At 36.2% G+C, this 27,423-nt stretch overlaps 1 protein-coding gene and 1 pseudogene across 9 annotated transcripts in view; one reads left to right on the plus strand and one right to left on the minus strand.

The window, feature by feature from the left end:
* LOC114526137 overlaps window positions 1-27,423 on the minus strand; it is a 221,341-nt gene that overhangs the window by 77,018 nt on the left and 116,900 nt on the right. The window lies entirely within an intron of this gene.
* On the plus strand, window positions 18,650-20,152 carry LOC114526123 (annotated as a pseudogene).

A 27,423-nucleotide genomic window follows, 5' to 3' on the forward strand; every position in this document is an offset into this window, starting at 1 on the left:
AACGCAAAAAGCGCGCTACTTCTGGCCAAACTAGTAGTGTCACTGGTAAGTTAATCATAATTTTTTTATATAAATAATTATTGTATTTTTCGAGAGCGACGACGTTGACCTTTGCCCATTTGAATGAGATAGTGGTTTTGATTTTGACATCATTAATGAAGAATCATCTGATGCTTGTCTACAAAAAAGTTAGTCTCATCCCTATATACCGTGATGTTTCATTCATTACTACTTCTTATTACGACTACTCAACGCTGGCGTGCAAGCATTACTGTGCTATTTATATTTATAATTTGTAGAAAATTTGACCACCTGTACAGTCAATTGTGAAAGTTTGACCCAAGAGATGAAGTCCAGTACCCAGTCCATGTGGACAAGAAGAATGCAGTCTATGGATGTTGCATGGGAAAATAGTAGATCTGCTATATTTGCTGCTGTTTTAAAAAGTCATGCAATTCCTAAAAATGGGGCTGTTTGCTTCATGTGCAGAGAAGACAGAGGTGTTGTTCGGTGATGCCACTGTGGACCAGATGCATTACTCTGTAATAATTGTGATGAGACAGCTCATGAGATAAAACCTGTGCATCATGACCGTGATGTTTGGATAAATGGATTTTATCAACCAGTTCCTCCAAATGAAATTGTCCTGCCAAATAGATCCACAGGCTTCAACAGTAAGTGATTATTGCACATTAAATAATTCAAAAATTATCATTGGTTGTTCAGATGCTGACTATATTCTTGATATTTTTGTTCCAGAGACTATGAAGTATATCAATTATAAATATTGCTTTGCATGCATTTATTTTTTCATACAATCATTTCAGGTAAACTACAAGTACTGGTTCAGTAATCTTATACTGTATAAAATAGACTGATTATTACATTTTTTACAGGAAGATATGCTCCATTTTTATTTTGTAAAGAATGTATTTATTGCAAGGGCCAGGATACACTTTCTATCTCTAATGAAAGGTGCATTCTTATAACAGCCAAAGGTACGAATTTAGCTGTATAGTGTACAGTAGTGTGCACTACATCATGTGCACTAAAATTGTACTGACTATCAGCTTATCTTGATTTGCAATTGAAGATTCTATTTGTATTTATTCACATAAAGTTGCACTGGATATGATCAACAGTTCTCACCATTAACACTGGAGAAGACAATTAATGAAGGGTATTGGCCAGGTGGCCCAAAGAATCTTAATTACATCTTCTGTGAAGATGTGTTCAGAGTTTGGGATTCACTGCGAGAATACATGTGACAGACACATCTGAGACAGCATTTCTGAAGTCCTTGGCCTCCATATCTAGTGAAAAGAACAGGGTTAGTAAATCATACTTAGGTCACTGTACATAGATTTGTACAAATCATAAATGAACAATTAGCAAATAAGAGCTGTACCAGATATATGTCAAAAGCCAGATGTGTACCATTGTAAAGCATCTGCTCAATCAAATTTTGTACCTGAAGTGGTCTAAAACTGTAGATAATCTTATTCATAAATTTTAGTCAGCCATCATCAACACATCAGTGTTTCATCCTGCATTCAAACAATGGTGTTTTGCCTTGCATGAAGTTGACATCTTACAGGAAAAACAATGGGCAAAATGCCCATCATGTTTTAGATCCCAACATTCGTGTCATGTTGATGAAAACGTTAAACTTTATAGATACAAAAGTGTGCCAAGGTATCGTGTTGTTGCCTGGCTAAAATCACACTGACCAAATGTCCATGATTTATATAATTTGCTTATGGAGGTGAAAGAAAATGCTATTATGAAAATACATTCATTGAGGATGATGAACTGGTAGAGGAGCACTTGAACAATGTTTATTCCAAAAACTCAGCTAAGGTATGATCATGATTGTGAGGAATTATGGAGAGTTGTGCAATGATACCAGTTTTGTATACAATAATAATAATTATACCAAAACTGCATAAGAGTGATATACTTATAAATCATATTTAATCCTCCCAGGGTCTTTCAAGTAATTGCTATTGTGGTTCTTCTCATTGGAAAGCTGCAAGGAATACGGTCAACCGTCAATCCAAACTAGATGAAACTGGTCTTGTTGTAACAGGCTGTAGACATTCTCTGGCTCAATCTGCTGTAAATATGCATTAAGGTGAACTGTATGGATACACACATTATTAATTTGCAGATCAACCGACTAATTCACCATAATGTTAAGTTCTTATCGCAAGATGTGATTTGTAAGTACTGGCCTTGGTTTATTTCGCTTCCAAAAGATTTGTCACCTGATGAAGCCTTTTTGATGGCACCAGCACTATCTATCATGCATGGTAAAGACAATGCGATGCTTTGGGCTGCCTTCACTCTGACCTTTTTTCGTTTCCTGCGCTGTAGTGAATTCACGTGTAATTCTCCATTTGATCCCGAGTGCCACCTATCATCCCGCAATGACATTATTTTCCAACCAAATATCCTCCACGCGGAATATTATGATGTCTTGATCAAGCGTTCCAAAACCGACCCTTTTCGTCCTGGATGTCGTTTAACAATTGGCTCATCGTAATGTCAAATCATCGAAGGGTTTGGATAATGAGGAAAGGGAAAACATACTTTTCAATTAACCGCTTTTTATCGCTCTGTGAAATAATATTTCGCGCGCAAAATTTTTGCAAACCTATCCGCACGAAACGATCATCTAATTGACAACAATTGAATGAATTTTACGTCATTTAATTGAACCACCTAGCGCGTGCGTTTTCGATGAAAATGATTTTGTCGTGAATCAAGCTAAAAACTGGTATGTGATGATCACTGAACGGCAACAAACCCAGGAGCGTAGAAAGCATCCAGTAATTGGGGGGTACCGGTTTCCAAATAATTCTGCCCGGTTCGAGCTGTGAAAACATATCTACTCCAGTCATCCTCTGGCCAAACAACTCCTCCACTGTTCCAATTTACATCAGCTGTCCCACTTACACGTGTAACCCTAACATCGCACCTACGTCATCTACTTCAAGGGCAAGGACTAGCCGAAAAACTCTACGCCTCTCATAATTTCAGGAGCGGAGCTGCTACAGCTGCGGGCTCAACCGGCCTACCCTCTTGGCTCATCAAAACGCTATGACGTTGGTCTTCAGACTGTTACGAGAGATACATTAGAACTCCAGAGGACGTCTTAGCTTCTGTTGCATAAAAACTAACTGCAAGTACCAAACATTGAAAATTTTGTTTAATATCTACCTTTAAAACTCAAACATTATGCTTCCTTGCTGTATAGTCTGTATAATACCAGTCCTCTGTTTGTGTGTATGTGGATCCTTCCTGCAAACTCATAGCCTGTCGTATGTTTGTTCTGTAATGCTACCAGGGCAACTGCACGATATCTTCGAATCTGTTTGTTCAAGGACGCACATACACACAATTGCCGGCCACCTTTGCAAGATGGTGTCTTGATGGTGACATTTTCGGGTGGACCCTCTCCGCTGTCGAAAGACAGGACTATAATTCGGCCTACTTCCCGTGGCGGAAATGGCAGTGACCGCCAATAATGGCAGGAAGTGCTGTCCTTTTGGACAACACCTCACCACGTGAAGTGCATTTGTACAGGTCATCCTGGTCGAAAAGGTTACCTAGAAACTGGATGGGTCAGTCAGACAATATTTGAGTTGAGCTGACTGACCTGAACAGGGGTCCGGCTGTTCCCCTGTTATTTAGAGGTCCACCTGTTCCTCTAGAAAAACCTATAGTTTTTGCATGCTCTGTCGGGTTTTGAGTGCCCTTACTGTCTCAGTATAACTAATGGTGGTCACTAGATCATCAGGTCTCAACTCACTGAACAACATGCACAGAACTGGCTCACACCCTCTGCGAATTAGAGGTCCTCCTGTTCCTCTAGGAAAAACTTAATTAGAGTCTCTAGACCTTTTTTCAAGAGCTTCCTGCCTAATTTATATGCCACAAAAATGTCTCATTGTGTTGTTGCTTTTCAAAATCCTTATAAAGAATCTTAACATATAAACTATATTAAACGTATTATAATTACATGTTTATGGTTTAACCTGAAATACACGACATTTTTTATTTTTTATGTTGTAGCTTTTTTGGAAAGTAATGTAGAATGTATGATTATAAGTACGTAATAGCAAGAAAATTCTACAACAATAATTATGTGAGTAGATAATTTGAATTGAAAATATTAAAAAGATCAAAAACAATTAATAAAAAGTCGCTGACTTAATAAAAATAAACATCATGTAATTATTATATTTCTCACGTTGTATCCCCAAGCATCCGCAATTTTTTCCCACAGACAGCGGGAACATCTTTGTTGGTTGAGCACGTCTTTAAATTTAGCATTCATCCGCCAATCACTCACTTAGTTGAGCCGCCTTCCGAGGGCCAGTGAACTTAATCAAGACTGGAACGCTAGCTCTCTCACTTTCCCACTCACTTTCCCTCAATAAATAAGTGAAACCAAAATGGCGGATCATGGCTAATTACTAACAAAATGCGTCTTCACTTCTTGAATTGCTCTTCCCATTCATCTAATCGAGAAACTATACCGACCAAAACATACGTCTCCCATCCTCAATGAAATACTGCTGTTTTGCACGTATTGGCGGTTTTATCCGGAGCCAGAGCAACTTCGGCTAACCAGGAGCGTTTACTTGTACTATACGATTTCAATATGTTTATTATACACATATACACATATAGTCAAACTAAATAAAAAATAAATTACATATGAGTATCAAAATTGTTATAGATACAAGAAATTGAACTTGAAATACAAATATAATATACACGTTAAAATATAACTTACTTTATAGTTCCTCCTAGTTCCTTCGATGAAGTTCATTTGAATCTAACTAGGCGTGGTTGTTTTTAGTTTATATAGGCGTAATTTACATAATTCAACAATACATGCATAATTTCTATAAGTGATTATTATTGTAATTTTGGGCAAAACAACTGCTATAGTATTTCTACAGGGTGTCCCAAAAAAAACGAAAACTATTGAAATCACCCATAACAATGCCATTGTTAGAGTTCGAATGCCTAAGCACTCTGCTGGGCCCACAAGTGTATAAATCGGGGTTGCCATAAGCATTTTTATGCATGCATATGATGCAGTCAAATTTGCTTGTTCGCAAAAATGATATTTATTAACAATATTTACAATTTACAAATATGGATAACATTATTTAAATGTGCATCTCAAGGACCATGATCTTCGACATGTCCCCTTTCTCTAGCAACACAAAACATTTAGCATTTTATAAGTTGCATTAAATCCCCACGGGCTGAAATTCGTGAACACGGCATTCAAATTTTAACAATGAGTGATTTCAATAGTTTTCGTTTTTTTTGGGACACCCTGTAGAATATGAAATTTTCGCTTTTGCCTTTTGCCTTCGACTTCAAGCCTGCATGTCTTGATCTGTATCACTATCAGACATTGCTTATATAGTGCGATGGAATGTCTTCTTAAGTAAAACTAAAACAACGCTGTTCACAATACTACATCTGAAACCATGTTTCAGTGGGTTTAACATAATTACATTTCAAAATAAGCTTTCTTATGTGAACTTCACAGCGTCTAAATTAACAGTGACTAAACATTACGTCTACATCTGGCTAAACTTAACAAAAAGCTCGCCTTTCATGCACGATAAAAATCGCAACAGCTAGCAATCTAGTGTTTATTCAACATATTTGACCAACCAAAGCCTGTCTGTAAACGTAACCCTGAATCTGACAAGAGGTATCTTGTCCACAATTTGATTTGCTCATGACATGTCAAGAGAAACAGCCAACATTACATGGCTGGCACATTGTGAGAATTAAGTGTTATATAGTGTTACACAAAATGACTCAACTCAGACCAAGCTATCGATCAGCTATGCATCATGCTGATGCATGTGTGTGTGGTGTGTTCATCATTAAAATATCTAAAATTCTAAATGTTAAACAGTTCATCTAATCTTGCTAATATATTGTATTATTTATTAATAGTTTGAAATATTCTCGCTATACATTTTCGGTATGATCTTGAATTGATAATCAATAAATGATAAATATTTTAGGGTGTAGCCGTAAGAACGAGAATGCTGAAAAATTTAATATAAAATGATTCAATATTACACAATAAAAACAATCAAAACAAAGTAATACCTTTTTATTTCAAGTACAACAGAGCGGATTTCAGTAATCTATTAAATTATCATTTTACCAGAAGAAATATGACGAACTAATTCGTTTGTTTTTTGACCACATAATTCATAAATAACAATTATCAAACCAGTGACAGTTTACTGTCTGCGGAATAAATTCAAGTATTCCTTGACGTGCAAGTGAAATTCCTCAGTTTTCCTGACTCGTCGAAGGTCCGGGCGGGCGAGCCACGTTAATAAAGTTTATTATATGGCATAAGGCATGTATTTACAGTTGAAACAAACAAGAAATGCGTGAAAATCGTATTAGTTGCCTGGTACCACTGCCTGGTACGCATTTGATGAAAAAGTACCAAAATATTGCATTATATAGCTTACCTAAAACCGTCTGGAGCCATCTTACTAATTTCAATAGCAATTAAATATGCCTTTCAAAATTAATTTGTACCATTTTCTTTCTATCGTTGATACTGAAAAACAGAAGCAAAAATTGGGTGATTGCGATGTCAGACGCAGTTCAAAAAATTTTCTCGTAAACATAACAGTTTCAACAAAATAAAGAGCTACTTTTTTATTTTCAAATCGTTTGTTTTTTCCAGGCTTACAATTAATGCGAACTCGATCGCTCTTTGCAAAAACACATTCTTTGTCTACACCGTCCATTCCCGTTACAACGACAGCATCGAGTCATATTTAAACTACAAGCAACTACAATACTTACTTACGTGGTGTACCTACAAGCTAATTTACTTAACTATTATTTGCTTGAAGCATAGAGATAAAATATTTAAAAATGTTTATATATTGTATTTATATGGAGTATAGAAAAACATACGTGGTAAATTATATTGTGCATGTGCATGACAGATACTTTTATCTTATAACTTCACGGTTATACATAAATATATATAATATATTCGAGAAATAGGAAGTTACCACCGCGAAATCACTGCATCCATGAGTAATCGCTGTCACTGATATTGACGAATCAACATTTAATCATACCATTTCAGGGCAGATTGCATGGACCGGGATAGCACGTTTGCCAAACAAACGATTACATGAGAGATTTCAGTGTGATATTTTAGCGAACGTTTTTTGAAATCAATTGTGTCTCGTTTAGCCTTAATAATTTCAATCTTTCCTGGGTTTTATAGTATTATATCCATTCTTGTGATTTTACTCCAGTTTAATTTGCGCGCCTAAAACGATTACATGCAAACGTCTACCCCGGCAACTTATCAGGGGCGTGGCAAACGAGCTAGGATTGCAGGGGGTGTCACGTGATATTGTCCCACTTTTGATAATGGAAAATGAAAATTTGTGTATGACATGGGTGTAGGAGATTGGTCAACTTTTCTATGAGTAACACGAGCTTTCTATCAGTATCATGTTGTTGTATATTTGATCAATTTATTACAAATAACAAAGAAATTTGACCAACTTTTTTTATCATGCTGAATTATCAGGGGGTGTCACACCCCTCACACTATCCCCTCTCCCCAATTGCCACGTCCATATCGGCAAGCCGAGCTGGCCCGCTTGACACAACCACAGCCCGAGCTGACCCGGTTGCATGTAACCGAAACGTTTGAATTGACTATAATAAACTATAGGGAACGTGCCAGCCTCACCCATGCAATCGGTCCCTTACATCATGACGCGGGTTCACATCACTATGCATGGACCTATTCGAAGTAGAGCAAGAAGCCTATTGCGAGATACACAAAAACGAGGCTAGTCAGATTTTCAACTGCAAAAATTCTAGAATAATTTGCTTACTTGATTGAAGGAAACATCGTCTTATGTTGTATCTTGTGATATAAAAAAATATGATTTTGATATTGGAAAAAATAAGATCTGATTATATATAGCCTGACTACACCAAGAAATTGCACTTCGCCACAGGCTTCTTTCTCCTTTTCCAAAAAAGTTCATGTACTTTATCTTCCAGAGGAGCTTCAAAAAATTGCTTTAGAATATAAAAATGGAATGCTAAAAACTTCTGATAAAAGTTTGCCGGACAAAAAAGGAAACTAATTCTAAAAGTAAAGATATCCATGATTCATTACTCATTCCAGCTATTTTAGATTAGGTAAATAATTGACCTAAACCTCCTTGTTATTCAGTTCACTCAAGTTCATTTGACACAAAGATGAACAAAAATATCCTTCATTTTATAGGTTTGTTTGTCTCGCTACGAAAGTATTTTCCTTTAGATTTTAATTTCTAATGGGAGAAATCATGTTTTCCTATCTAGTGACATAAAGACCATAAACACCTTTAACGTTCAGGAAAATAACATAAACAATTGAAAATATATTCCTTTAGTCACAGCGTAATTTTTTATGTTTCTTTTAGAGGCTTTTTTTTACTCAAAGCGGAAAAACATGTAATAATGATCCATGTTAATTATAGAAGGATTTTTCGTTCATCGTCTTGCGTTAGGAACAGTAAAGCAAGTAAAGATGGCTATTATACTGAATTCCTGTGTGTAGAACAAACTGAACGCTTAACAAGTAAGAGGCTGAATATTCATGTACGCTTATCACAAGTACACAAAGGAAGAATGTGAATTAATGGATCTTACACGCAGGTTATAAAAGGAGACAGCAGGAAAATCTCTTGGATACAAATTATATTTTTGAAATATTTTTCTACTAATATTACATAGTTCAAACGTTTTCATAGACGCGTGCGTTTCGCCGTTAAAACAAGAAATTCTATGCTTAACAATTTACATCACGAAAGGAAAAACTAAATAAACGTTTCAACGATTTCCGTGGTTTTCGCATTTCAGGACGTTCCATAGCTGAACGTTTTGATTTACGCGTGGTTTTCGCATTTAAATAAGAAATCGGATTCTAAACTACTTACATCAAGAAAGGAAATCTTAGAGATGCTTTTCAATATTATGAATTCTGAAATATTTGTTGCCATTTCTGTCAACGCACAGAAGAGAACGCGTTGATGGAAGAAAGAAAGGAGCTGGATGAAAAGGAAATACCCTGGAACGAAAAAAAAGATCACGAAAGTATCTGGAAGCTATGATTCTGCCTTCCGACAGCTTAACAATATGTATGCATTTACCGGCGAAAATAGCGATCAAATCAGAGTCGATATAAGCAGCCACTCTAAAGTATTCAATAGGAAGGGTATGAAAATTTTGCACATCATTTGGGAAAGTAATAGAAAGTACACGAATATTAGACGATCTATCTAGTGTGAAGAACACCCCATTCCGAGCCGTTTTTGTACCAGATAAAGACCACCAAAGAATATTCATTATTCTGTTTTTCAACTCTCTGGTTGAACGTACAATCCACGTGTTGCCACATTTTATTTCCCAGAATTCATAAGCTGAAAAGTAATTAAAATTGAATAACATAGCAGCACACCCATCAGAACTTATTGTGACAAAAGGGGTATCAAACCTACATGACGGTGTTTCTTCGTAACACAGTTTTTCGTTACAAATTCTGAAAATAGAAAGTTTCCGACCGCCGTAAATAACAAGAACTCCATTTTTAAACGCAAGGACACGTTCAAGATTTACAATAGATTCTTCATGTTGACTTCCTAAGATATTTTCACTCCTAGGTTCATAACGATATTTAACAACCAGACCTTCAAAGACCAACCAAAGATACGACTCTGACCACCAACATGCTAATGCTTGTTGTTTCAGTTCAACAGTTTGCAATGTTTCTCCACTATCAACACTTCTTATTGAAAGAACGCAATTTTCAAAACAGCACGCGACATACAAAGTGTCTGGAGAGAGTGCACGACAAACTATTTCGGCATTATCAACAAAGGTAGCATCAGGCCATTCGAGAAGAGATTTGAAAGATAAAACACTGAGTACTTTGGGAGATCCTAGAGATAAAAGGAAACTCGTCCCATCTAATTTCGAAATGTAATTGACAAGAGTATCACAAGGCAAAAATCCAATCTCAAACACGTCAACGATCTTTTGATTTATGACATCGTACACTACCAAAGCTAAATCATTGTTCAAATCATGTGTAAATGCTACACACTTTCTTTTTTTCCACACAAAGACTTTTGAACAATATTTATTGGAAATTATAACTTTCTCACCAGATGGCAAATAAAAATAATTCATTTTCATTTTAACATTCAAGTTGAAAGACAATAGCGAAAACATTTGAAAGGAATCATCACTACACAAATTCTGGTCAACACGAATATTCTTGTTATCGATCTTTTCTAAAGTTTCAGAATTCAAGACGTTCAAGTAATCCAAGACATCCCCGATCTCATGACGTGGCCAAAGAAAAATGTACGAGTTACAATTACTAAACAAACAATAAGATCGCTCATCATACACATTCTCAACTTCAACCAATATATTCTTGCTTATTACATCCCACACTTTGATTGACGTTTCCTCTAATGTGACAAGTTTCATTCCACATGAAGAAAATGAACAGTAACTGATGTCATCGGGGCCGTGCGTAATGAAGGGGACCTCTTTCTTTTCTTTAATATTGATGCAGAACCGGATTGAATTGCATAAAATATATGAAGAGTCTGGAGAAAAGGCAGATAAATTGCAAAAAGGTCTTTTGCCAGTAAATTGTGCCTCAAAGATTGTTGTAAGATCTGGTATTTTAAGCATTTGAACTTTCTTTTCTCCGAAATGTAAGCAAGCAAGCATCGTGTTGTCCGGTGACACAATAAAATCAAAGTAGTGAATTGCTGAACCACAACTTCGGGGACAATGCTTAAATTAGAATTATTTTCAGTTGTCACATATTCTATCCAAATCTCATTTGTAGCACCAAAGATATCCCTAGCTACACTTTTGGAATTGACAGCACCTTGCGAAAAATCAAAGTGCCCATTAGCAAGTGCTTGCAAATATACGTAACAATTATGTTTTCCAGAAGTCTTAAATATTCCAAATTCTACCATTTGGGATAAAAAAACCTGTTGAATGAGACCCCAATAAATATCTTTGGAAAGTTTAGAACGGTACGTGCCAAGAATTCGCCTTAAAAAATCCCGCCCAACTCATTAAAAAATTTTAGTTTCAAGAAGTTTATACCAACATGCACCAACCAATGAAATTCATCTACCTCGCCTGTATCGACCAAATATTTCAAACCATTTTCTAAAGCGTACCTATTCTCGGCTGAAATTTGGAATTCTAAAACAGATTTCAAAGCATCTATCTCGCAGAATTGTTTCTTACAAGCATGCCAGAGACGTCTTTTGCCGTCTTCAACATCTGCAACGAATGCATGTTCTTCATAACCGTTCAATGTCAGCCAATCCCATAATGACTTATGATAAACAGTCAGACACCCATCGTATACTGGAAGAATCTCCGACATTATGTCAAGAACCGCTTTACGTATTTTAAATTCGTCTTTAGAGAGACCCATGCATGTGAAGAGAACTTTTATTGGGAGCGCTTCCTTAGAAACGGCAACGACATTGATGAAACTGTTTAAGAGACATGAGGTATCTTGCTTGAAACGTTTGAGGCCTATGCCTAAACGTTTGAACTGCTTTTTGTAATATCCCGAAATACCGTTGGAGATGTAATCACATGGGTCGGGTTCAATTCCCACGCCCTTTCCTCTCAATTGACTGACTAAGAAATAAGCGTACAAAAACGATCCCTCACACTTTGAAATAACTGACCTTATACTATAATCATCAAGATTAGGTAAACTATGACGAACAAAAAGCTCTAAGTCGTTGTTGTGATCTTTGTCATCAGGACGGATTTCCCACGGGTGAAGATGTTCAAGAATCTTTTGTACTTGTAGCTCTGGTCGACTTGAAATGAATATCTTAATCCAATCAGGCAGTTCACAAAATCTCTCAGATATCAACTCCAATAATTCGCTTTTCTCGTCAGTTTTGCTCTCGTCCAAAGCATCAACGATGATCAACATTGGATCGTGTCTGTCAAGGGCATGGAGGGGGTCGTTCAAAAGAACACGAAATGCGTCTGACAACGAGTCACGAGAATGTTCACGACGAAGAATTTCAGTTAGTTTATCACGAAATCCTTCAACATTATCACACATTTGACTGGCAAGGGACTGGAGGATTCTCTGAGGATTGCTGGAATCAAAATTTCGAAAGTCACAGAAATGGTGAGCTGCGAGTTGACCACGTTCTCTAAAAAGCTCGGAAAACTTTGCAGACAAAACACTTTTTCCAACCTGGACCTGCAGTTAGATCAAGACCCTGGATTCTTCACTCTCAAACCAATTTGAAAGTTTATCAAACAACCACTTTCTAGTGCCATCTTGAAATTTTCTACAAAGGTCACGAATCTTTCCAGCAAAGTTGAATTTAGCCAGTTGCTCCACATGCGACAGATGAATATTTTCAACTTTCTTAGTTAATTTGACTACTTTACTTTCAACATCGTCTAATTTTGACATGAAATCATCCTCTTGTTGTTTCCACTCTTTTAATCTTTCAATATAACTTTCTTCTTCAGGGCTAAGAGGAGCCATCTTTAATTCATCGATATAATTTTGAGGAATTCCTAATTTGACTAACGGAACAGAAATTTCTTTCCACAATGTTTCAAATGTTACGTCGTCTAAACCAGCAGTCGGAATATGACCATAGACTTCATTTCTAAACATTTTTACTCTTACAATATTTGCAGATATAGAAGTATCGCTGACTGGAGGCATCGCATTCCATCCGGTGGCTGGTGCGGACAATCCACAAATATTTCGGAGCAGGACAGTCAATAGGGTAATATCAAAGTTGTTTGAATCTGGTGAACCAGATGTTGGAAAGAGTAGATCCCATTGCGAGGCTTTAATTACACTGTATCGTATTCTCTGCAAGGTCGCTCTGTTAGCATTCAATACGGAAGCTAAGGTGGAAGGCGGATGCACTGCATGCAAAGCATTTCTCAAAACATCTCCACCTTTATCTACCAACAAATGACATACCCTGGAATAATTAGCTTTGGCTTTCAATGGATCCATTGTTGTCTTTAAATATCAACTTCACAATCCCCTAAACAAGAGACACAGTCAGGATAATAATTCTTATAATGCTATTATATAAAGGATGTTGTATGATTTATCAATTATAAGATGTTTAATTGGATTTGCGTCTCGTGAAAATATCGAGATCTAACTCATTTTCACTAATTTACTAGCCTGTGCACAGACGTAACGCTGCCTCATAAATTACGTCAGTGCACAGGCTGCTAATCTACTGGAGATTTGGGAGTGCTAATATATAAATAAATTGCTTTTACTTTATACTAGGAGTTACTATCGCAAGGAAATTGCTGCCTTAACATCTCCGGTAAGACCAAGGATTAAAGGCATGAGCATGCGCAATTTTCTGAATTAGTTGTTTATATGTTTATACAAGCTCAACAATCGACTAGCGAGATGACATTTTGAAATCTATTTCGACCAAACTATTACGGCGCATTTTCCTATCATAATGATTTTAGTTTAAGCTTGTCTTGTATTTTCTTACAGTATTCATTTTTAAAAGATCGTTATTTAATTTGTGGAACTGGATGTCAAATTGAAATGCTCTAATACTTCAAAAGCGCTATATATACGCTCAAAATAGAGAAAATAGTCATTTCGGCTAACGAGATCGACATCTTGAAATGTATTTTAACTAAACTGTTGTGATCTCATTTCCTGATGATTTTAGCTTCTTAAGCTTTTCGCAAATGGAGCTAGTTGACAGTTCCCCAAAATCAAGTGTTACAGTGGCGTTTTGCGCGTTGTCGCCGAATATACAGGGTGTCTTAAAAAAATACCCAAGAAAAAGCTCAACGCAATAGCGAGTAAAATTTTGACGGGATACATGCAATTAAAAACAAGTTAAGAAATTCGTACTTCATATTGTACTATTTCCCATCCATTGGGAACGTGTTAGATTATTGCTGATATGAATTCATTACGTGCAATGATATTTCTTGAACTGAAATGTAATTGCACTGCACGTAACCTGTGAAAATTCAACATGCCACAGCTCGTAGTTTGTCTTAGGTATTCAAATTCTAACAATCGTCAAGGCTATTGTTTGCGTCTTTTGGGACACCCTGTAGTATTGAAAACCCACAGTCCATACTTTATTTGTTTACCGTAAAAATCAGATGAGCTGAACAATAATGGACTAATGAGATCAACATTTTGCGTATCCAATATTCAATAACATTTACAATATTCGTTCGCTTGCATGTGTTCAATACCAATATACTTATTTGTTTACTATGAATTAAGTCATAAGAACCATATACTGATATAGGCGATAAATTCATAAAAGTACTGCGCTAGATTGACAATAAAAATTCATCGCCTTGATGTATACGTATCTATATAAGAGGGGCAAAAATACATCCTTGTTATAAAAACGTCTATCTTCCGTTCCGATCCTGCATTACTGCGTATACAATTACGTGATTAACAATATCCATTCGCTTGTGTATGTGAGCTATAATATATTCAATATTTGACATATAAGAACAAAATAAGCGATAGCCGATAAACTAATGAAAGCACCGCTCTAGATTGAGATGAGAACATTGCTTTGAGAACCATGTAGCCGATTAACACATGAAAGGACTCCTCTAAGATTGAACAATGAACGTTCATGCATCGCCTTCATGTATATGTATCTGTATAAAAGCAGAAAAAAACAGTACCGACGTCTCTAATATTTTGTCCACTCCCCCCAATTTTAAAGTGACTTGATAATCGACCTTTGGCCCGGAAAATGCAGACATCCATCGGACAAACGGACAAGAATCGAGATTTCGACTATACATAGCTCGGCGCGGAAGACTGGGTCGAATGAACTCTGGAGAAATCTCTGCTGTGTCAAGAATAGTGTGCTCGGAAGCAACTACGCTCGGCATATAATATTCAAAAGATTTCGAAATATTTAACAAGAAGCTACAAAAAATCATTCTCGAGGACCCGCCGCTTCAACCAAATTTTTAACTTTTTAGATAGTTTTCTATAACTGTAACTGAGTAAACACATTAAAAATACTCTTTTGCTACGGCTAGAAATGTTGCAAAGAATACTCTCAACTAACTGAACAATTTCTGGTTAAACTTGTATCAAGCTACGTGAAAACGGGGCCTTAGGTACAACACATTAGTGCAAGTTAGGCTCGTTTTAGACGTCGAATTTTTCATGTGCCAAATCCAGTGCAAAATGAACTTAAGCAAAGACTTTATCTCATTAACATTAGGTTCTGAACATGAATAGTCGATGTTTGAAAGGGGCCTCATTCATTTCTACGCCATATATACGCAGTAACTTATTAGGATTTCGGGGTTTTAGTATTGGGCTCTGCGTTTAAATTACTCTTCAACTAGAATTGTTACTCGTTGTAATAGCTAAGAACGAACAAGTTATAATATGGGAAAGAGACAGTAAATTTCAGCTATTTAAAAATAATATAAAATATATACAAAATCTTATCAAGTCAGGTCATATCAAAAAAGGAGACGTCTTTGAAATAACGGAGTATCAGCGGGGGAATGAGCTCCCTCGCGGAGGCGTGGCTCTGGGACACACTATATAGGTTTTTCCTCTGAATGTTTGTGAATGGTTCAAATCGTATCTTACTCACAGATGCCAAATCACCGTCGTTTATAATAAGCAGTCTTTGTAAAGCCTGTGAATGTAGGGGTCCAACAAGGAAGCATTCTTGGGTCGCTTTTATTCATTATCTATGTGAATGTGAACAATTTACCCAATTGTATCAAGTCATGTAATATCTCTATGTATGAGAATGATACTGTCGTTTACTTTTCTTCAAAGACAGTCAAGGTATTGAATTAAACGAGGATCTGGCAAATGTTCAAAAGTGGTTCACAGACAATCTCGTAACCTTGAATGAGAAGAAATCTTCTAATTGGTGGCCATCAACGACTTAAATCTTGTTCTGGTGTTTCCATCGGTATCAATGGGACAATACGATTGTGCGTGATAAGGATGCAGGTTCTTCATTGATGATGAACTCCGAAATTTAATTCCTAGTTTTTATTGCTTCAAGGGAAAAGATCTGAGATCATTTTTATTGCATCAAGGGAAAAGATCTGAGACTGCCTATTGCCCATCCTTGCTTCTTTCAAATGTTATGTCTTTGGTTCCTAAGATCGACGAAATTCGCTATGTTGCACAACACTCGAATCTGGATTGTATTTGCATAACTGAAACTTGGCTTCAGAATCACCTTCCTGATAATATTATCACTTTAGACGGATTTAAACTAGTTCGGAGAGATAGATATGAGAGAACAGACGGAGGTGTCTGTATGTTTATCCGTAATAACCTTAATTTTTTCGTGCTTAACAATCTTGCCAACATTTTCGAAGCATTATGGATACATGTACGACCTAATCGTCTCCAGAGGGGAATTAGTTGCATTATACGATATGCAAACATGATTATATGAATATAAGAAATAAGAGACTGAATGGACATATAAATATAACAGTTGTTGGCAGGCTGAAGATGGATTTTGTGTCTCACACAACTTTCATTCTGTGGGTTTGAATTAAAATTATTTTTAAAAAATCTGTCATGTGTGGGATTAGGACATTTCAGAAATACTTGTATTACAATAAATATAGCTTAACATTTTTGGTAATATAGAAGGTATACGCCCAAAGAAAACTTTTTAGGGAAGTGATTTGAACTAAAAACTCTGCAAAAGTACTTGTAAATCAGGGATATAGCTAGAAGATTAATTGTGGGTGGGGGGATTTATATATTCATGTTCAAATAAGCAGCCCTGATGTAAATTGAAATATAAACTCTGCAAACGCATATGAATAGTAAATACTTCATTTCATTTTGACTCTTCTGGCTTCAATTTTATACCAGGGCACATGATGACACAAGTGTAGAAGCAATAATAATAGTTATTACCAATAAATTATTTATAATATATATCAAGAAAATCTATATTCCTCAGTATGATAACATTTTTCAATATGACATTCTCAGAAGTAGATAAATGTTTCTATAAAACTTGATATTTTGACCTCTCAGACATCTTGAATACTGGACTGGAAACTTGTAAATATAAGTAATATTTAACTAGTGAAATTATCAAGTGTGAAGCTTGAGTGAAACTCCTGAAAAACCACACATGTCATTAGTTTGTAATAACATAGCTGAGTTTCTCATTTGGATATTACTAATGTAAGAATGGTATTAATAATGATCATAAAATTTTGACTTGATACAGAAGTGTGTTGTTGTTGGGCAGAATGTAATTATTTTCAAAACTGATCAAATAACTTAGCGAGCAAGTAGAACTAATTCCTTTTTAATTTATTTAAACCAACCTAATACCCCAGGCTGTATAGTTACTGTACATGTCTGAATATAAATATGTACACTGAGTCACTGACTAATAATAAATGCATCAATTCACACTTGCAGGATTAATACCTCTCATGATTGCTCTCATATTTGTATTTTTCATATTTATTAGTTAAACTCCCTTTCCCTAGAACAGATAATCCACATTCCTTACTCTAGGGAAATACTGTAGATTAAAACTGTGTAATCCATCAATGACAGAGGTTAAACAGTTTAAATCTACATCACAATTTGAACATAGTGATCAGGCAACTATTTACATGCTTATTATATCTCTGTCCAATTTGGATAAATATTATTAAACTTTATAGAAAACTTCACCCCTCAAAATTCTCTCTTGCACACCTGAGACTCTGCAAATTGCACAAATAAATATACACAATAAAAACAATCAAAACAAAGTAATACCTTTTTATTCCAAGTACAACAGATGTGATATCAGAAATCTATTAAACGATGATTTTACCAGAAGAAATATCAGGATTTATTTGGTATTTTTATCACAAAGATATTCCAGTGTTTGGATGTGCGAGTTTTGATTTTTCACCACAAAAATCACGTGACTGTCTGTGAAACAATTCAAGTATTCCTTGGCGCGCATAGGAAATTCCTCAGTTTTCCTGACATTTCAACCTTACGGGGGGTGAGTTAGTGTTCAGTGTTTCAGGATTAATTAGTCTTAGTATTAAGGCGGGGGTACACATGGATTTCGACCTCAAAGTCGAAAAATTTTTTTTGATATCTTAGGTAGCTCTATTGCCTTGAAGAAGCTGTGGTGGTCGTTTTTTAAAAAAAAATTATTTACTATCTACTTATTTATTGTTTTAGCTGCCACTATATTTGGTTACTATGGCAACGCATTTTTTTTTTTTTTGTTTTCAATGTAATTTTTTGTTTCTATTGTCTTGAAAACGTGATCAAGGGCTGGTTATGTTTATCATGGATTACATGAAGTTCCCCTCTTTACAAATAGGCCTGTAAAGTATCATGGGAAGGCATATTTCTTGTTTGAAAGCTACATTGTATCATTCGGATCTAAACTAGCACTGCTTTAAATATCAAACTTGGTTCCAAAAATTACTTTATATTATCTTACTTCTGTTTGTTATGGTTGGTTATAAGAACAAAAACATTTATAAGAAAAAAAGAAAAGGAAAACCATTTTCTGGAAGGCAGAGATACACAGATAACTCAAGCATGAGTGAGTCTACTGATGGCGGTGATTCAGCGAGATCAAGTACAACCCCACAAAATTCAGAACCTAATCTGGAAGTGGAATCAACCAGGCTTTTGAGCGCATCCAGAAGAAAACTAAACCTGTCAAAAGAAGCAGAAACATCAGCTTTGGAGGCTTCCCAAGATATAGATCATGCTGGACAAGCTATCGCCTTATTGATATAAATAAGCTGTCATCAAGCATTTCAAAAGCACATGTTTGTGGCGCAGGTAAGGAGGTGTTCAATCTTCCTTAAATTCTGTACTTAGTTTATACTTTGAATGTTCTATAATTTCTATAACTACATTTTTCAATAACTGGTTTGTTATTTCCAAAATTAACTTGATTTAGTTGTATACAGTAGGCTATTGACATCTGTCTATGATATAATAATCACCATACATATGTGAATTAGTTAAGATTGGTAATGCTGTTAATATAATTTTTCTAATCTAGGACACTTGGTTATTCACGAAGATATTGCTGGAAAAAGAGGACTAATGCCTGATCTCAAAGCAAAATGTAATTCGTGTGAAGAGGAAGTCACTTTAGAGACGTCTTCTAAGCTCTCTATAAATGGAAACAGTGCTGATGTAAACCGACGTGCAGTGTACCATTCTGTGGAATCAGGGGGTGGTTATGAAGGTCTTGCATCTTTTTGTGGGATAATGAACATGCCTTGTATGACTAAGACGACCTATTACTAGCACTTTGAAAAAGTTGTAACTGCTCTTGAGCAAGAAGCTAAAGAAGAAATGAAACAAGCTGCACAAAACTTGAGGGAACATATTTTGAAGGAAAATGGTTCAGAAGATACAAGTTCTACTGTCGATGTTGCAGTAAGCTTTGATGGTACTTGGGCCAAGCCAGGCTTCACATCTCTTTTTGGTGTTGTATTTGTAATTTCTATTGACACTGGGGAAGTACTTGACTACCATGTTATCTCAAAATCTTGTCAGAAGTGCAGTTTGAAGAAATCGAAGTGCACGACTGATGAAGAATTTGAGGAATGGGAAATTGAACATGTGTTCTCTGGTGAATGTGATATAAATTTTGGTGGCAGTTCACCTGCAATGGAGATGGAAGGAGCAAAAGTTTTGTGGAGCAGGTCTCTGGATCTGTATAACATTCGCTACAGATGGATGGTCTCAGATGGAGACAGCAAGGCACATAGCGCTGTGGAGGAAGTATATGATGAAATTAAGGTTGAGAAGCTTGATTGTGTGGGGCACGTACAAAAACGAATGGGAAAACATCTCCTAAACCTAAAAGCTACAACAAAAGGCAAACTTGCAGATGGGAAGACAATTGGAGGACGGGGCCGGTTAAGATTACCTTTGTTAATTGTTAGTATTGCTGATTGTCCCGGAAATATTTGTTCAACTTATATATGATATACAAACAACATTTTTTTCTCCTGCGAATTAAATCACAAACTGAGTAGAGCCGCCAAGCAACCCAATAATTTCAAGAATTGCTTTTCATGTTTCAAATCCAAATACCATGAAAGCAAAGACAAAATTTTATCAAAGTTAGAGAGCTTCTCAACGTTTTGACCAGGAAAGTAGCAGTGATGCCAGGAAGTATTTATTGTCTATTTTACGTAGTTGTGATTATGAACCACATTTGATGCAAAGTTGTTGGGTGAAATATTCAGAAAGCAACTAATTCCCTGCAGATGAAAATCAAACCGTAGTTTAAATTACAGGTATTTGTTGCCTCAGAGGTTGAGGATTACCAGCGCGTGTTTCTCAACTACACGTAGTCTAAGCTTGATTTATTTACTTCGTCGGTCATCTATCCAAATCTATTTCATATTCAACTGTTAAAACATACTTAGCTAGCGTGTCTTACCTGCACGTAATTTCTCAATTCCCATTCGACATGGGAGCATGCAATTATTAGAGAAAAGCCTGAAAGGTCTGAAGCGCCTCATAGGTTAAAAATTGCGGGATCGACGGCCTATCACTGTGACCGAACTCTAGTTCCTTCATTCTGCCCTACGTCCTCAGTTTACAGACTGTTCAGACAATGTGATGCTTTGGGCCGCCTTCACTCTGGCCTTTTTTGGTTTCCTGCGCTGTAGTGAATTCACGTGTAATTCTCCATTTGATCCCGAGTGCCACCTATCATCCCGCATAGACATTATTTTCCACCCAAATATCCTCCACGCGGAATATTATGATGTCTTGATCAAGCGTTCCAAAACCGACCCTTTTCGTCGTGGATGTCGTTTAACAATTGGCTCATCGTAATGTCAAATCATCGAAGGGTTTGGATAATGAGGAAAGAGAAAACATACTTTTCAATTAACCGCTTTTTATCGCTCTGTGAAATAATATTTCGCGCGCAAAATTTTTGCAAACCTATCCGCACGAAACGATCATTTAATTGACAACAATTGAATGAATTTTACGTCATTTAATTGAACCACCCAGCGCGTACGTTTTCCATGAAAATGATTTTGTCGTGAATCAAGCTAAAAACTGGTATGTGATGATCACTGAACGGCAACACACCCAGGGGCGTAGAAAGCATCCAGTGATTGGGGGGTACCGGCTTCCAAATAACTCTGCCCGGTTCGAGCTATGAAAACATATCTACTCCAGTCATCGTCTGGCCAAACAACTCGTCCACTGTTCTAATTTACATCAGTTGTCCCACTTACACGTGTAACCCTAACATCGCACCTACGTCATCTACTTCAAGGGCAAGGACTAACCGAAAAACTCTACGCCTCTCATAGTTAAAGGAGCGGAGCTGCTACAGCTGCGGGCTCAGCCGGCCTAACCTCTTGGCTCATCAAAACGCCAGGACGTTGGTCTTCAGACTGTTACGAGAGATACATTGGAACTCCAAAGGACGTCTTAGCTTCCGTTCCATAAAAACTAACTGCATGTACCAAACATTGAAAATTTTGTTTAATATCTACCTTTAAAACTTAAACATTATGCTTCCTAGCTGTATAGTCTATATAATACCAGTCCCCTATTTGTGTGTATGTGGATCCTTCCTGCAAACTCATAGCCTGTCGTATGTTTGTTCTGTCATGCTACCACGGCAACTGCACGATATCTTCGAATCTGTTTGTTCAAGGACGCACATACACACAATTGCCCGCCACATTGCGAGATTGTGTCTTAAAGACATTTTCGGTTGGACCCTCTTCGCTGTCAAAAAACAGGACTATAATTCGGCCTACTTCCCGTGGCGGAAATGACAGTGATCGCCATTAATGGCAGGAAGTGCTGTCCTTCTGGACAACACCTCACCACGTGAAGTGCATTTGTACAGGTCATTCTGGTCGAAAACGCGACCTGATGACCTGACCTAGAGACTCGATGGGTCAGTCAGACAATATTTGAGTCGAGCTGACGGACCTGAACAGGGTTCCGCCTGTTCCCCTGTTATTTAGAGGTCCACCTGTTCCTTTAGAAAAACCTATAGTTTTTGCATGCTCTTTTTGGTTTTGAGTGCCCTTACTGTCTCAGTATAACTAATGGTGGTCCCTAGTCTCAACTCACTGAACAACATGCACAGAGCTGGCTCACACCCTCTGCGAATTAGAGGTCCTCTTGTTCCTCTAGGAAAAACTTAAGTTACTGATTAGAGCCTCTAGACCTTTTTTCGAGCGCTTCCTGCCCAATTTATATGCCACAAAAATGCCTCATTGTGTTGTTGCTTTTCAAAATCCTTATAAAGAATCTTAACATATAAACTACATTAAACGTATTATACATGTTTATGGTTTAACCTGAAATACACGACATTTTTCATTATTTATGTTGTAGCTTTTTAGGAAAGTAATGTAGAATGTATGATTATAAGTACGTAATAGCATAAAAATTATACAACAATAATTATGTGAGTAGATAATTTGAGTTGAAAATATTAAAAAGATCAAAAACAATTAATAAAAAGTGACTGACTTAATAAAAATAAACATAATGTAATTATTATATTTATCATGTTGTATCCCTAAGCATCCGCAATTTTTTCCCACAGACAGCGGGAACGTCTTTGTTTGTTGAGCACGTCTTTAAATTTAGCACTTATCCGCCAATCGTTCACTTAGCTGAGCCGCCTTGCGAGGGCCAGTGAACTCAATTAAGACTGGAATGCTAGCTCTCTCACTTTCCCACTCACTTTTCCTCATTAATGAGTGAAACCAAAATGGCGGATCATGGCTAATTACTAACAAAATGCGTCTGCACTTCTTGAATTGCTCTTCGCATTCATCTAATCGAGAAACTATACAGACCAAAACATAAGTCTCCCATCCTCGATGAAATACTGCCATAGTATTTCTAGAATATAAAATTTCCGCTTTGCCTTTGGCTTTTGCCTTCGACTTCAAGCCTGTCTTGATCTGTATCACTATCAGACATTCCTTAATTAGTGCGATGGAATGTCTTCCCGAGTAAAACTAAAACAACACTGTTCACAATCCTACATCTGAAACCATGTTTCAGTGGGTTTAACATAATTAAATTTCAAATTTCAAAATAAAATTTCTTATGTGAACTTCACAGCGTCTAAATTAAGAGTGATTAAACATTACGTCTCAATCTGGCTAAAACCTTAACAAAAAGCTCGCCTTCCATGCACGATAAGTATCGCAACAGCTAGCAATCTAGTGTTTATTCAACATATTTGACAACCAAAGCCCGTCTGTAATCGTAACCCTGAATCTGAAAAGAGGTATCTTGTCCACAATTTGATTTGCTCATGACATGTAAAGAGAAACAGCCAACATTACATGGCCGGCACATTGTGAGAATTAAGTGTTATATAGTGTTACACAAAATGACTCAACTCAGACCAAGCTATATCGATCAGCTATGCATCATGCTGATGCATGTGTGTGGTGTGTTCATCATTAAAATATTTAAAATTCTAAATGTTAAACAGTTCATCTAATGTTGCTAATATATTGTATTATTTATTAATAGTTTGAAATATTCTCGCTATACATTTTCGGTATGATCTTGAATTGATAATCAATTATTGATAAATATTTTAGGGTGTAGCCGTAAGAACGAGAATGCTGAAAATTTTAATATAAAATGATTCAATATTACACAATAAAAACAATCAAAACAAAGTAATACCTTTTTATTCCAAGTACAACAGAGCGGATATCAGTAATCTATTAAAAGATCGTTTTACCAGACAGGGGCGGCGTGGCACTAAAATAGGGGCCGGGAATCATACAGGGCCTACTTTCCAAAGTAATAATCCGAATTTTCTTGCAAACGCTAAAAAAGTCAAATTCTAGTCAAAACAGCAAAATAGAATAAATCATTTTACTTTGTGATGTCATTTCATCACCATTTAAATATTTAATATCAAACAGTTTATCCCTAGAGTAGCCGGCGCTCTCGGTCGCTCGAGGGTACTAATAAGTTTCAAGGATGAATATGTAAATTCTACTACCTCCTCCGCAGGCGCTAGGGAGCATTTCGGGCGATCACCGCCCGCCATATTTGCACGAAAAGGGCCGGCGGAGGATGTAGTAAATTCTATACCTTTCAACGCAAGACTCAATTTTTTAAATATTTCGTAATGCTTTGTTACAAATTTGGATCAAAAATATTTTAATTTACCAACTTTAATTAACTGCTTGGGACCCTTTATGGCTAAATTTCCAGGGGCCCACCAGGAAATTTCGCGGTCTCCCGGTGGGCCACGCCGCCCCTGTTACCAGGAGAAATATGACGAACTAATTCGTTTGTTTTTTGATCACAGAATTCACAAATAACAATTATCAAACCAGTGACAGTTTTCTGTCTGTGGAATAAATTCAAGTATTCCTTGGTGTGCAAGTAAAATTCCTCAGTTTTCCTGACTTAAAATTTTAACCTGTGAGTTAGTAACTTCTTATCAACAGATCGATATCGGACCGAGGTCTCTTTGCAGAAAATGTACCATTTGATAAAAAAGTACCAAAATATTGCATTATATAGCTTAGTTAAAACCGTCTGGAGCCATCTTACTAATTTCAATAGCAATTAAATTTGCCTTTCCGAATTAATTTGTGCCATTTTCTTTCTATCTTTAATACTGAAAAACAGAAGCAAAAATTGGGTGATTGCCATGTCAGAAGCAGATCAAAACTTTCTCTTAAAAATAACAGTTTCAACAAAATAACGAGCTGCTTTTTTATTTTCACATCGTTTGTTTTTTCTGCCTTACAATTAATGCAAACTGGATCGTTCTACAAACACATTCATTGCCTACACCGTCCATTCCCGTAACAACGACAGCATCGAGTCATATTTAAACTACAAGCAACTACAATACTTACTTACGTGGTGTACCTACAAGCTAATTTACTTAACTTATATTTGCTTTCAACAAAGAGATAAAATATTTAAAAATGTTTTTATATTGTATTTATATGGAGTATAGAAAAACATACGTGGTAAATTATATCGTGCATGTGCGTGACAAATACTTTTATCTTATAACTTCACGGTTATACAATAATATAAATAATATATTCGAGAAATAGGAACTTACCACTGCGAAATCACTGCATGCATCGCTGATATTCAAGAATCAACATTTAATCAATCATACCATTTAGGGGCCGATTACATGGACTGTGAGTGATTTCACTATGATATTTTAGCGAAATTTTTTGAAATCAATTCTGTAAATGTCAATCCTTCTTAGGTTTTAAAGTATGATATTCATTCTTGTGCTTTTAGGCTAGTTTGCCAGCCTGAAACGAAATTTCAACTAAGCAGGGCGTGGCAAAAAAACTAGGATAGGAGGGGGGTGTCACGTAATATTCTCCCACTTTCGATAATGGAAATTAAAATTTGTGTATGACATGGGTGTAGGAAACTGGTCAAATTTCTATAAATACTAAAATAAATGTTGTTGTATATTTGATCAATTTGCTTAAAAATAACAAAGCAATTTGACCAATTTTTTATCATGCTGAATTATTAGGGGGTGTCACACCCCTCACATACACCCCCCTACCCAATTGCCACGCCCATGTCGGCAAGCCGAGCTGCCCCGCTTGACACAACCACAGCCCGAGCTGACCCGGTTCCATGTAACCGAAACGTTTGAATTGAATATAATAAACTATAGGGAACGGGCCAGTCTCGCCCATGCGATCCGCCCCTTACATCATGACGCGGGTTCACATCACTATGCATGGACCTATTCGAAGAAGAGCAAGAGGCCTATTGCAAGATACACAAAAACGAGGCTAGTCAGGTTTTCTATACTGCAAAAATTCCAGAATACTTTGCCTACTTCTAAATTTTGATTGAAGGAAGCTTTGTCTTTTGCATCTGGTGACATAAAATAAATATGATTTTGATATTCGGAAAAAATAAGATCAGATTATAGCCTGACTACACCAAGAAATTGTACTTCGCCACAGGCTTCTTTCTCCTTTTCCAAAAGGTTTATGAACTTTATCTTCCAGAGGAGCTTCAAAAAAATTGCTTTAGAATATAAAAATGGAATGCTAAAAACTTCTTATAAAAGTTTGCTTGACAAAACAAGAAAATAATTCTAAAAGTAAAGATATCCATGATTCATTACTCATTCCAGCTATATTAGTCCAGGTAAATCAATGACCTAAACCTTCCTTGATATTCTTTTTACTCAAGTCTCGGACAAAATGAAGAAAGATGAACAAAAATATCCTTTATTTTATAGCTTCGTTTGCCTCGCTACCAAAATATTTTCCTTTGGATTTTAATTTCTAATGGAAGAAATCATGTTTTCCTATCTAGTGACATAAAGACAGCTACACCTTTAACTTTCAGGAAAATAACATAAACAATTGAAAATGTATTTCTTCAGTCGCAGCGTAATTTTTTATGTTTCTTTCAGAGCCTTTTTTTACCCAAACCGGAAAAACATGTAATAATGATCCATGTTAATTATAGAAGGATTTTTCGTTCATCGTCTTCCGTTAGGAACAGTAAAGCAAGTAAACAGGGCATTTATACTGAATTCCTGTGTGTAGAATAAACTGATCGCTTAACAAGTAAGAGGCTGAATATTCATGCACGCTTATCACAAGTACACAAAGGAAGTATGTGAATTAATCGATCTCACACGCAGGTTATAAAAACACACAGCAGGAAAATCTCCTGGATACAAAATATATTTTAAAAATATTTTTCTTCTAATATAACACAGTTCAAACGTTTTCATAGACGTATTCCGTGTTTGTTAAATCCGTTGACTATGTTAAAGTTAATTGGCTTTTTTTTTAAAAAAATATATATATGAGACAATTTGCGTGCGTTTCGCCGTTAAAAAACAAGAAATTCCATGCTCAACAATTTACATCACGGAAGGAAAAACTGAAAAAACGTTTGAGCGATTTCCGTGGTTTTCGCATTTCAGTACGTTCCATAGCTGAACGTTTTGATTTACGCGTGGTTTTCGCATTTAAACAAGAAATCGGATTCTAAACTACTTTCATCAAGAAAGGAAATCTTAGAAATACTTTTCAGTATTACGAATTTTTAAATATTTGTTGCCATTTTTGTCAACGAACAGAAGAGAACGCGTTGATGGAAGAAAGAAAGTAGGTGAATGAGAACGAAATGCACTGCTAAAAAAGACAGAATTACGAATGAAACTGGAAGCTATGATTCTGCCTTCCGACACCTTAACAAAAAAT

Source organism: Dendronephthya gigantea, unplaced genomic scaffold (genome assembly GCF_004324835.1).
Source record: "Dendronephthya gigantea isolate DGI-Jeju-01 unplaced genomic scaffold, DenGig_1.0 000037F, whole genome shotgun sequence".
NCBI classification, from domain to species: Eukaryota; Metazoa; Cnidaria; class Anthozoa; order Malacalcyonacea; family Nephtheidae; genus Dendronephthya; species Dendronephthya gigantea.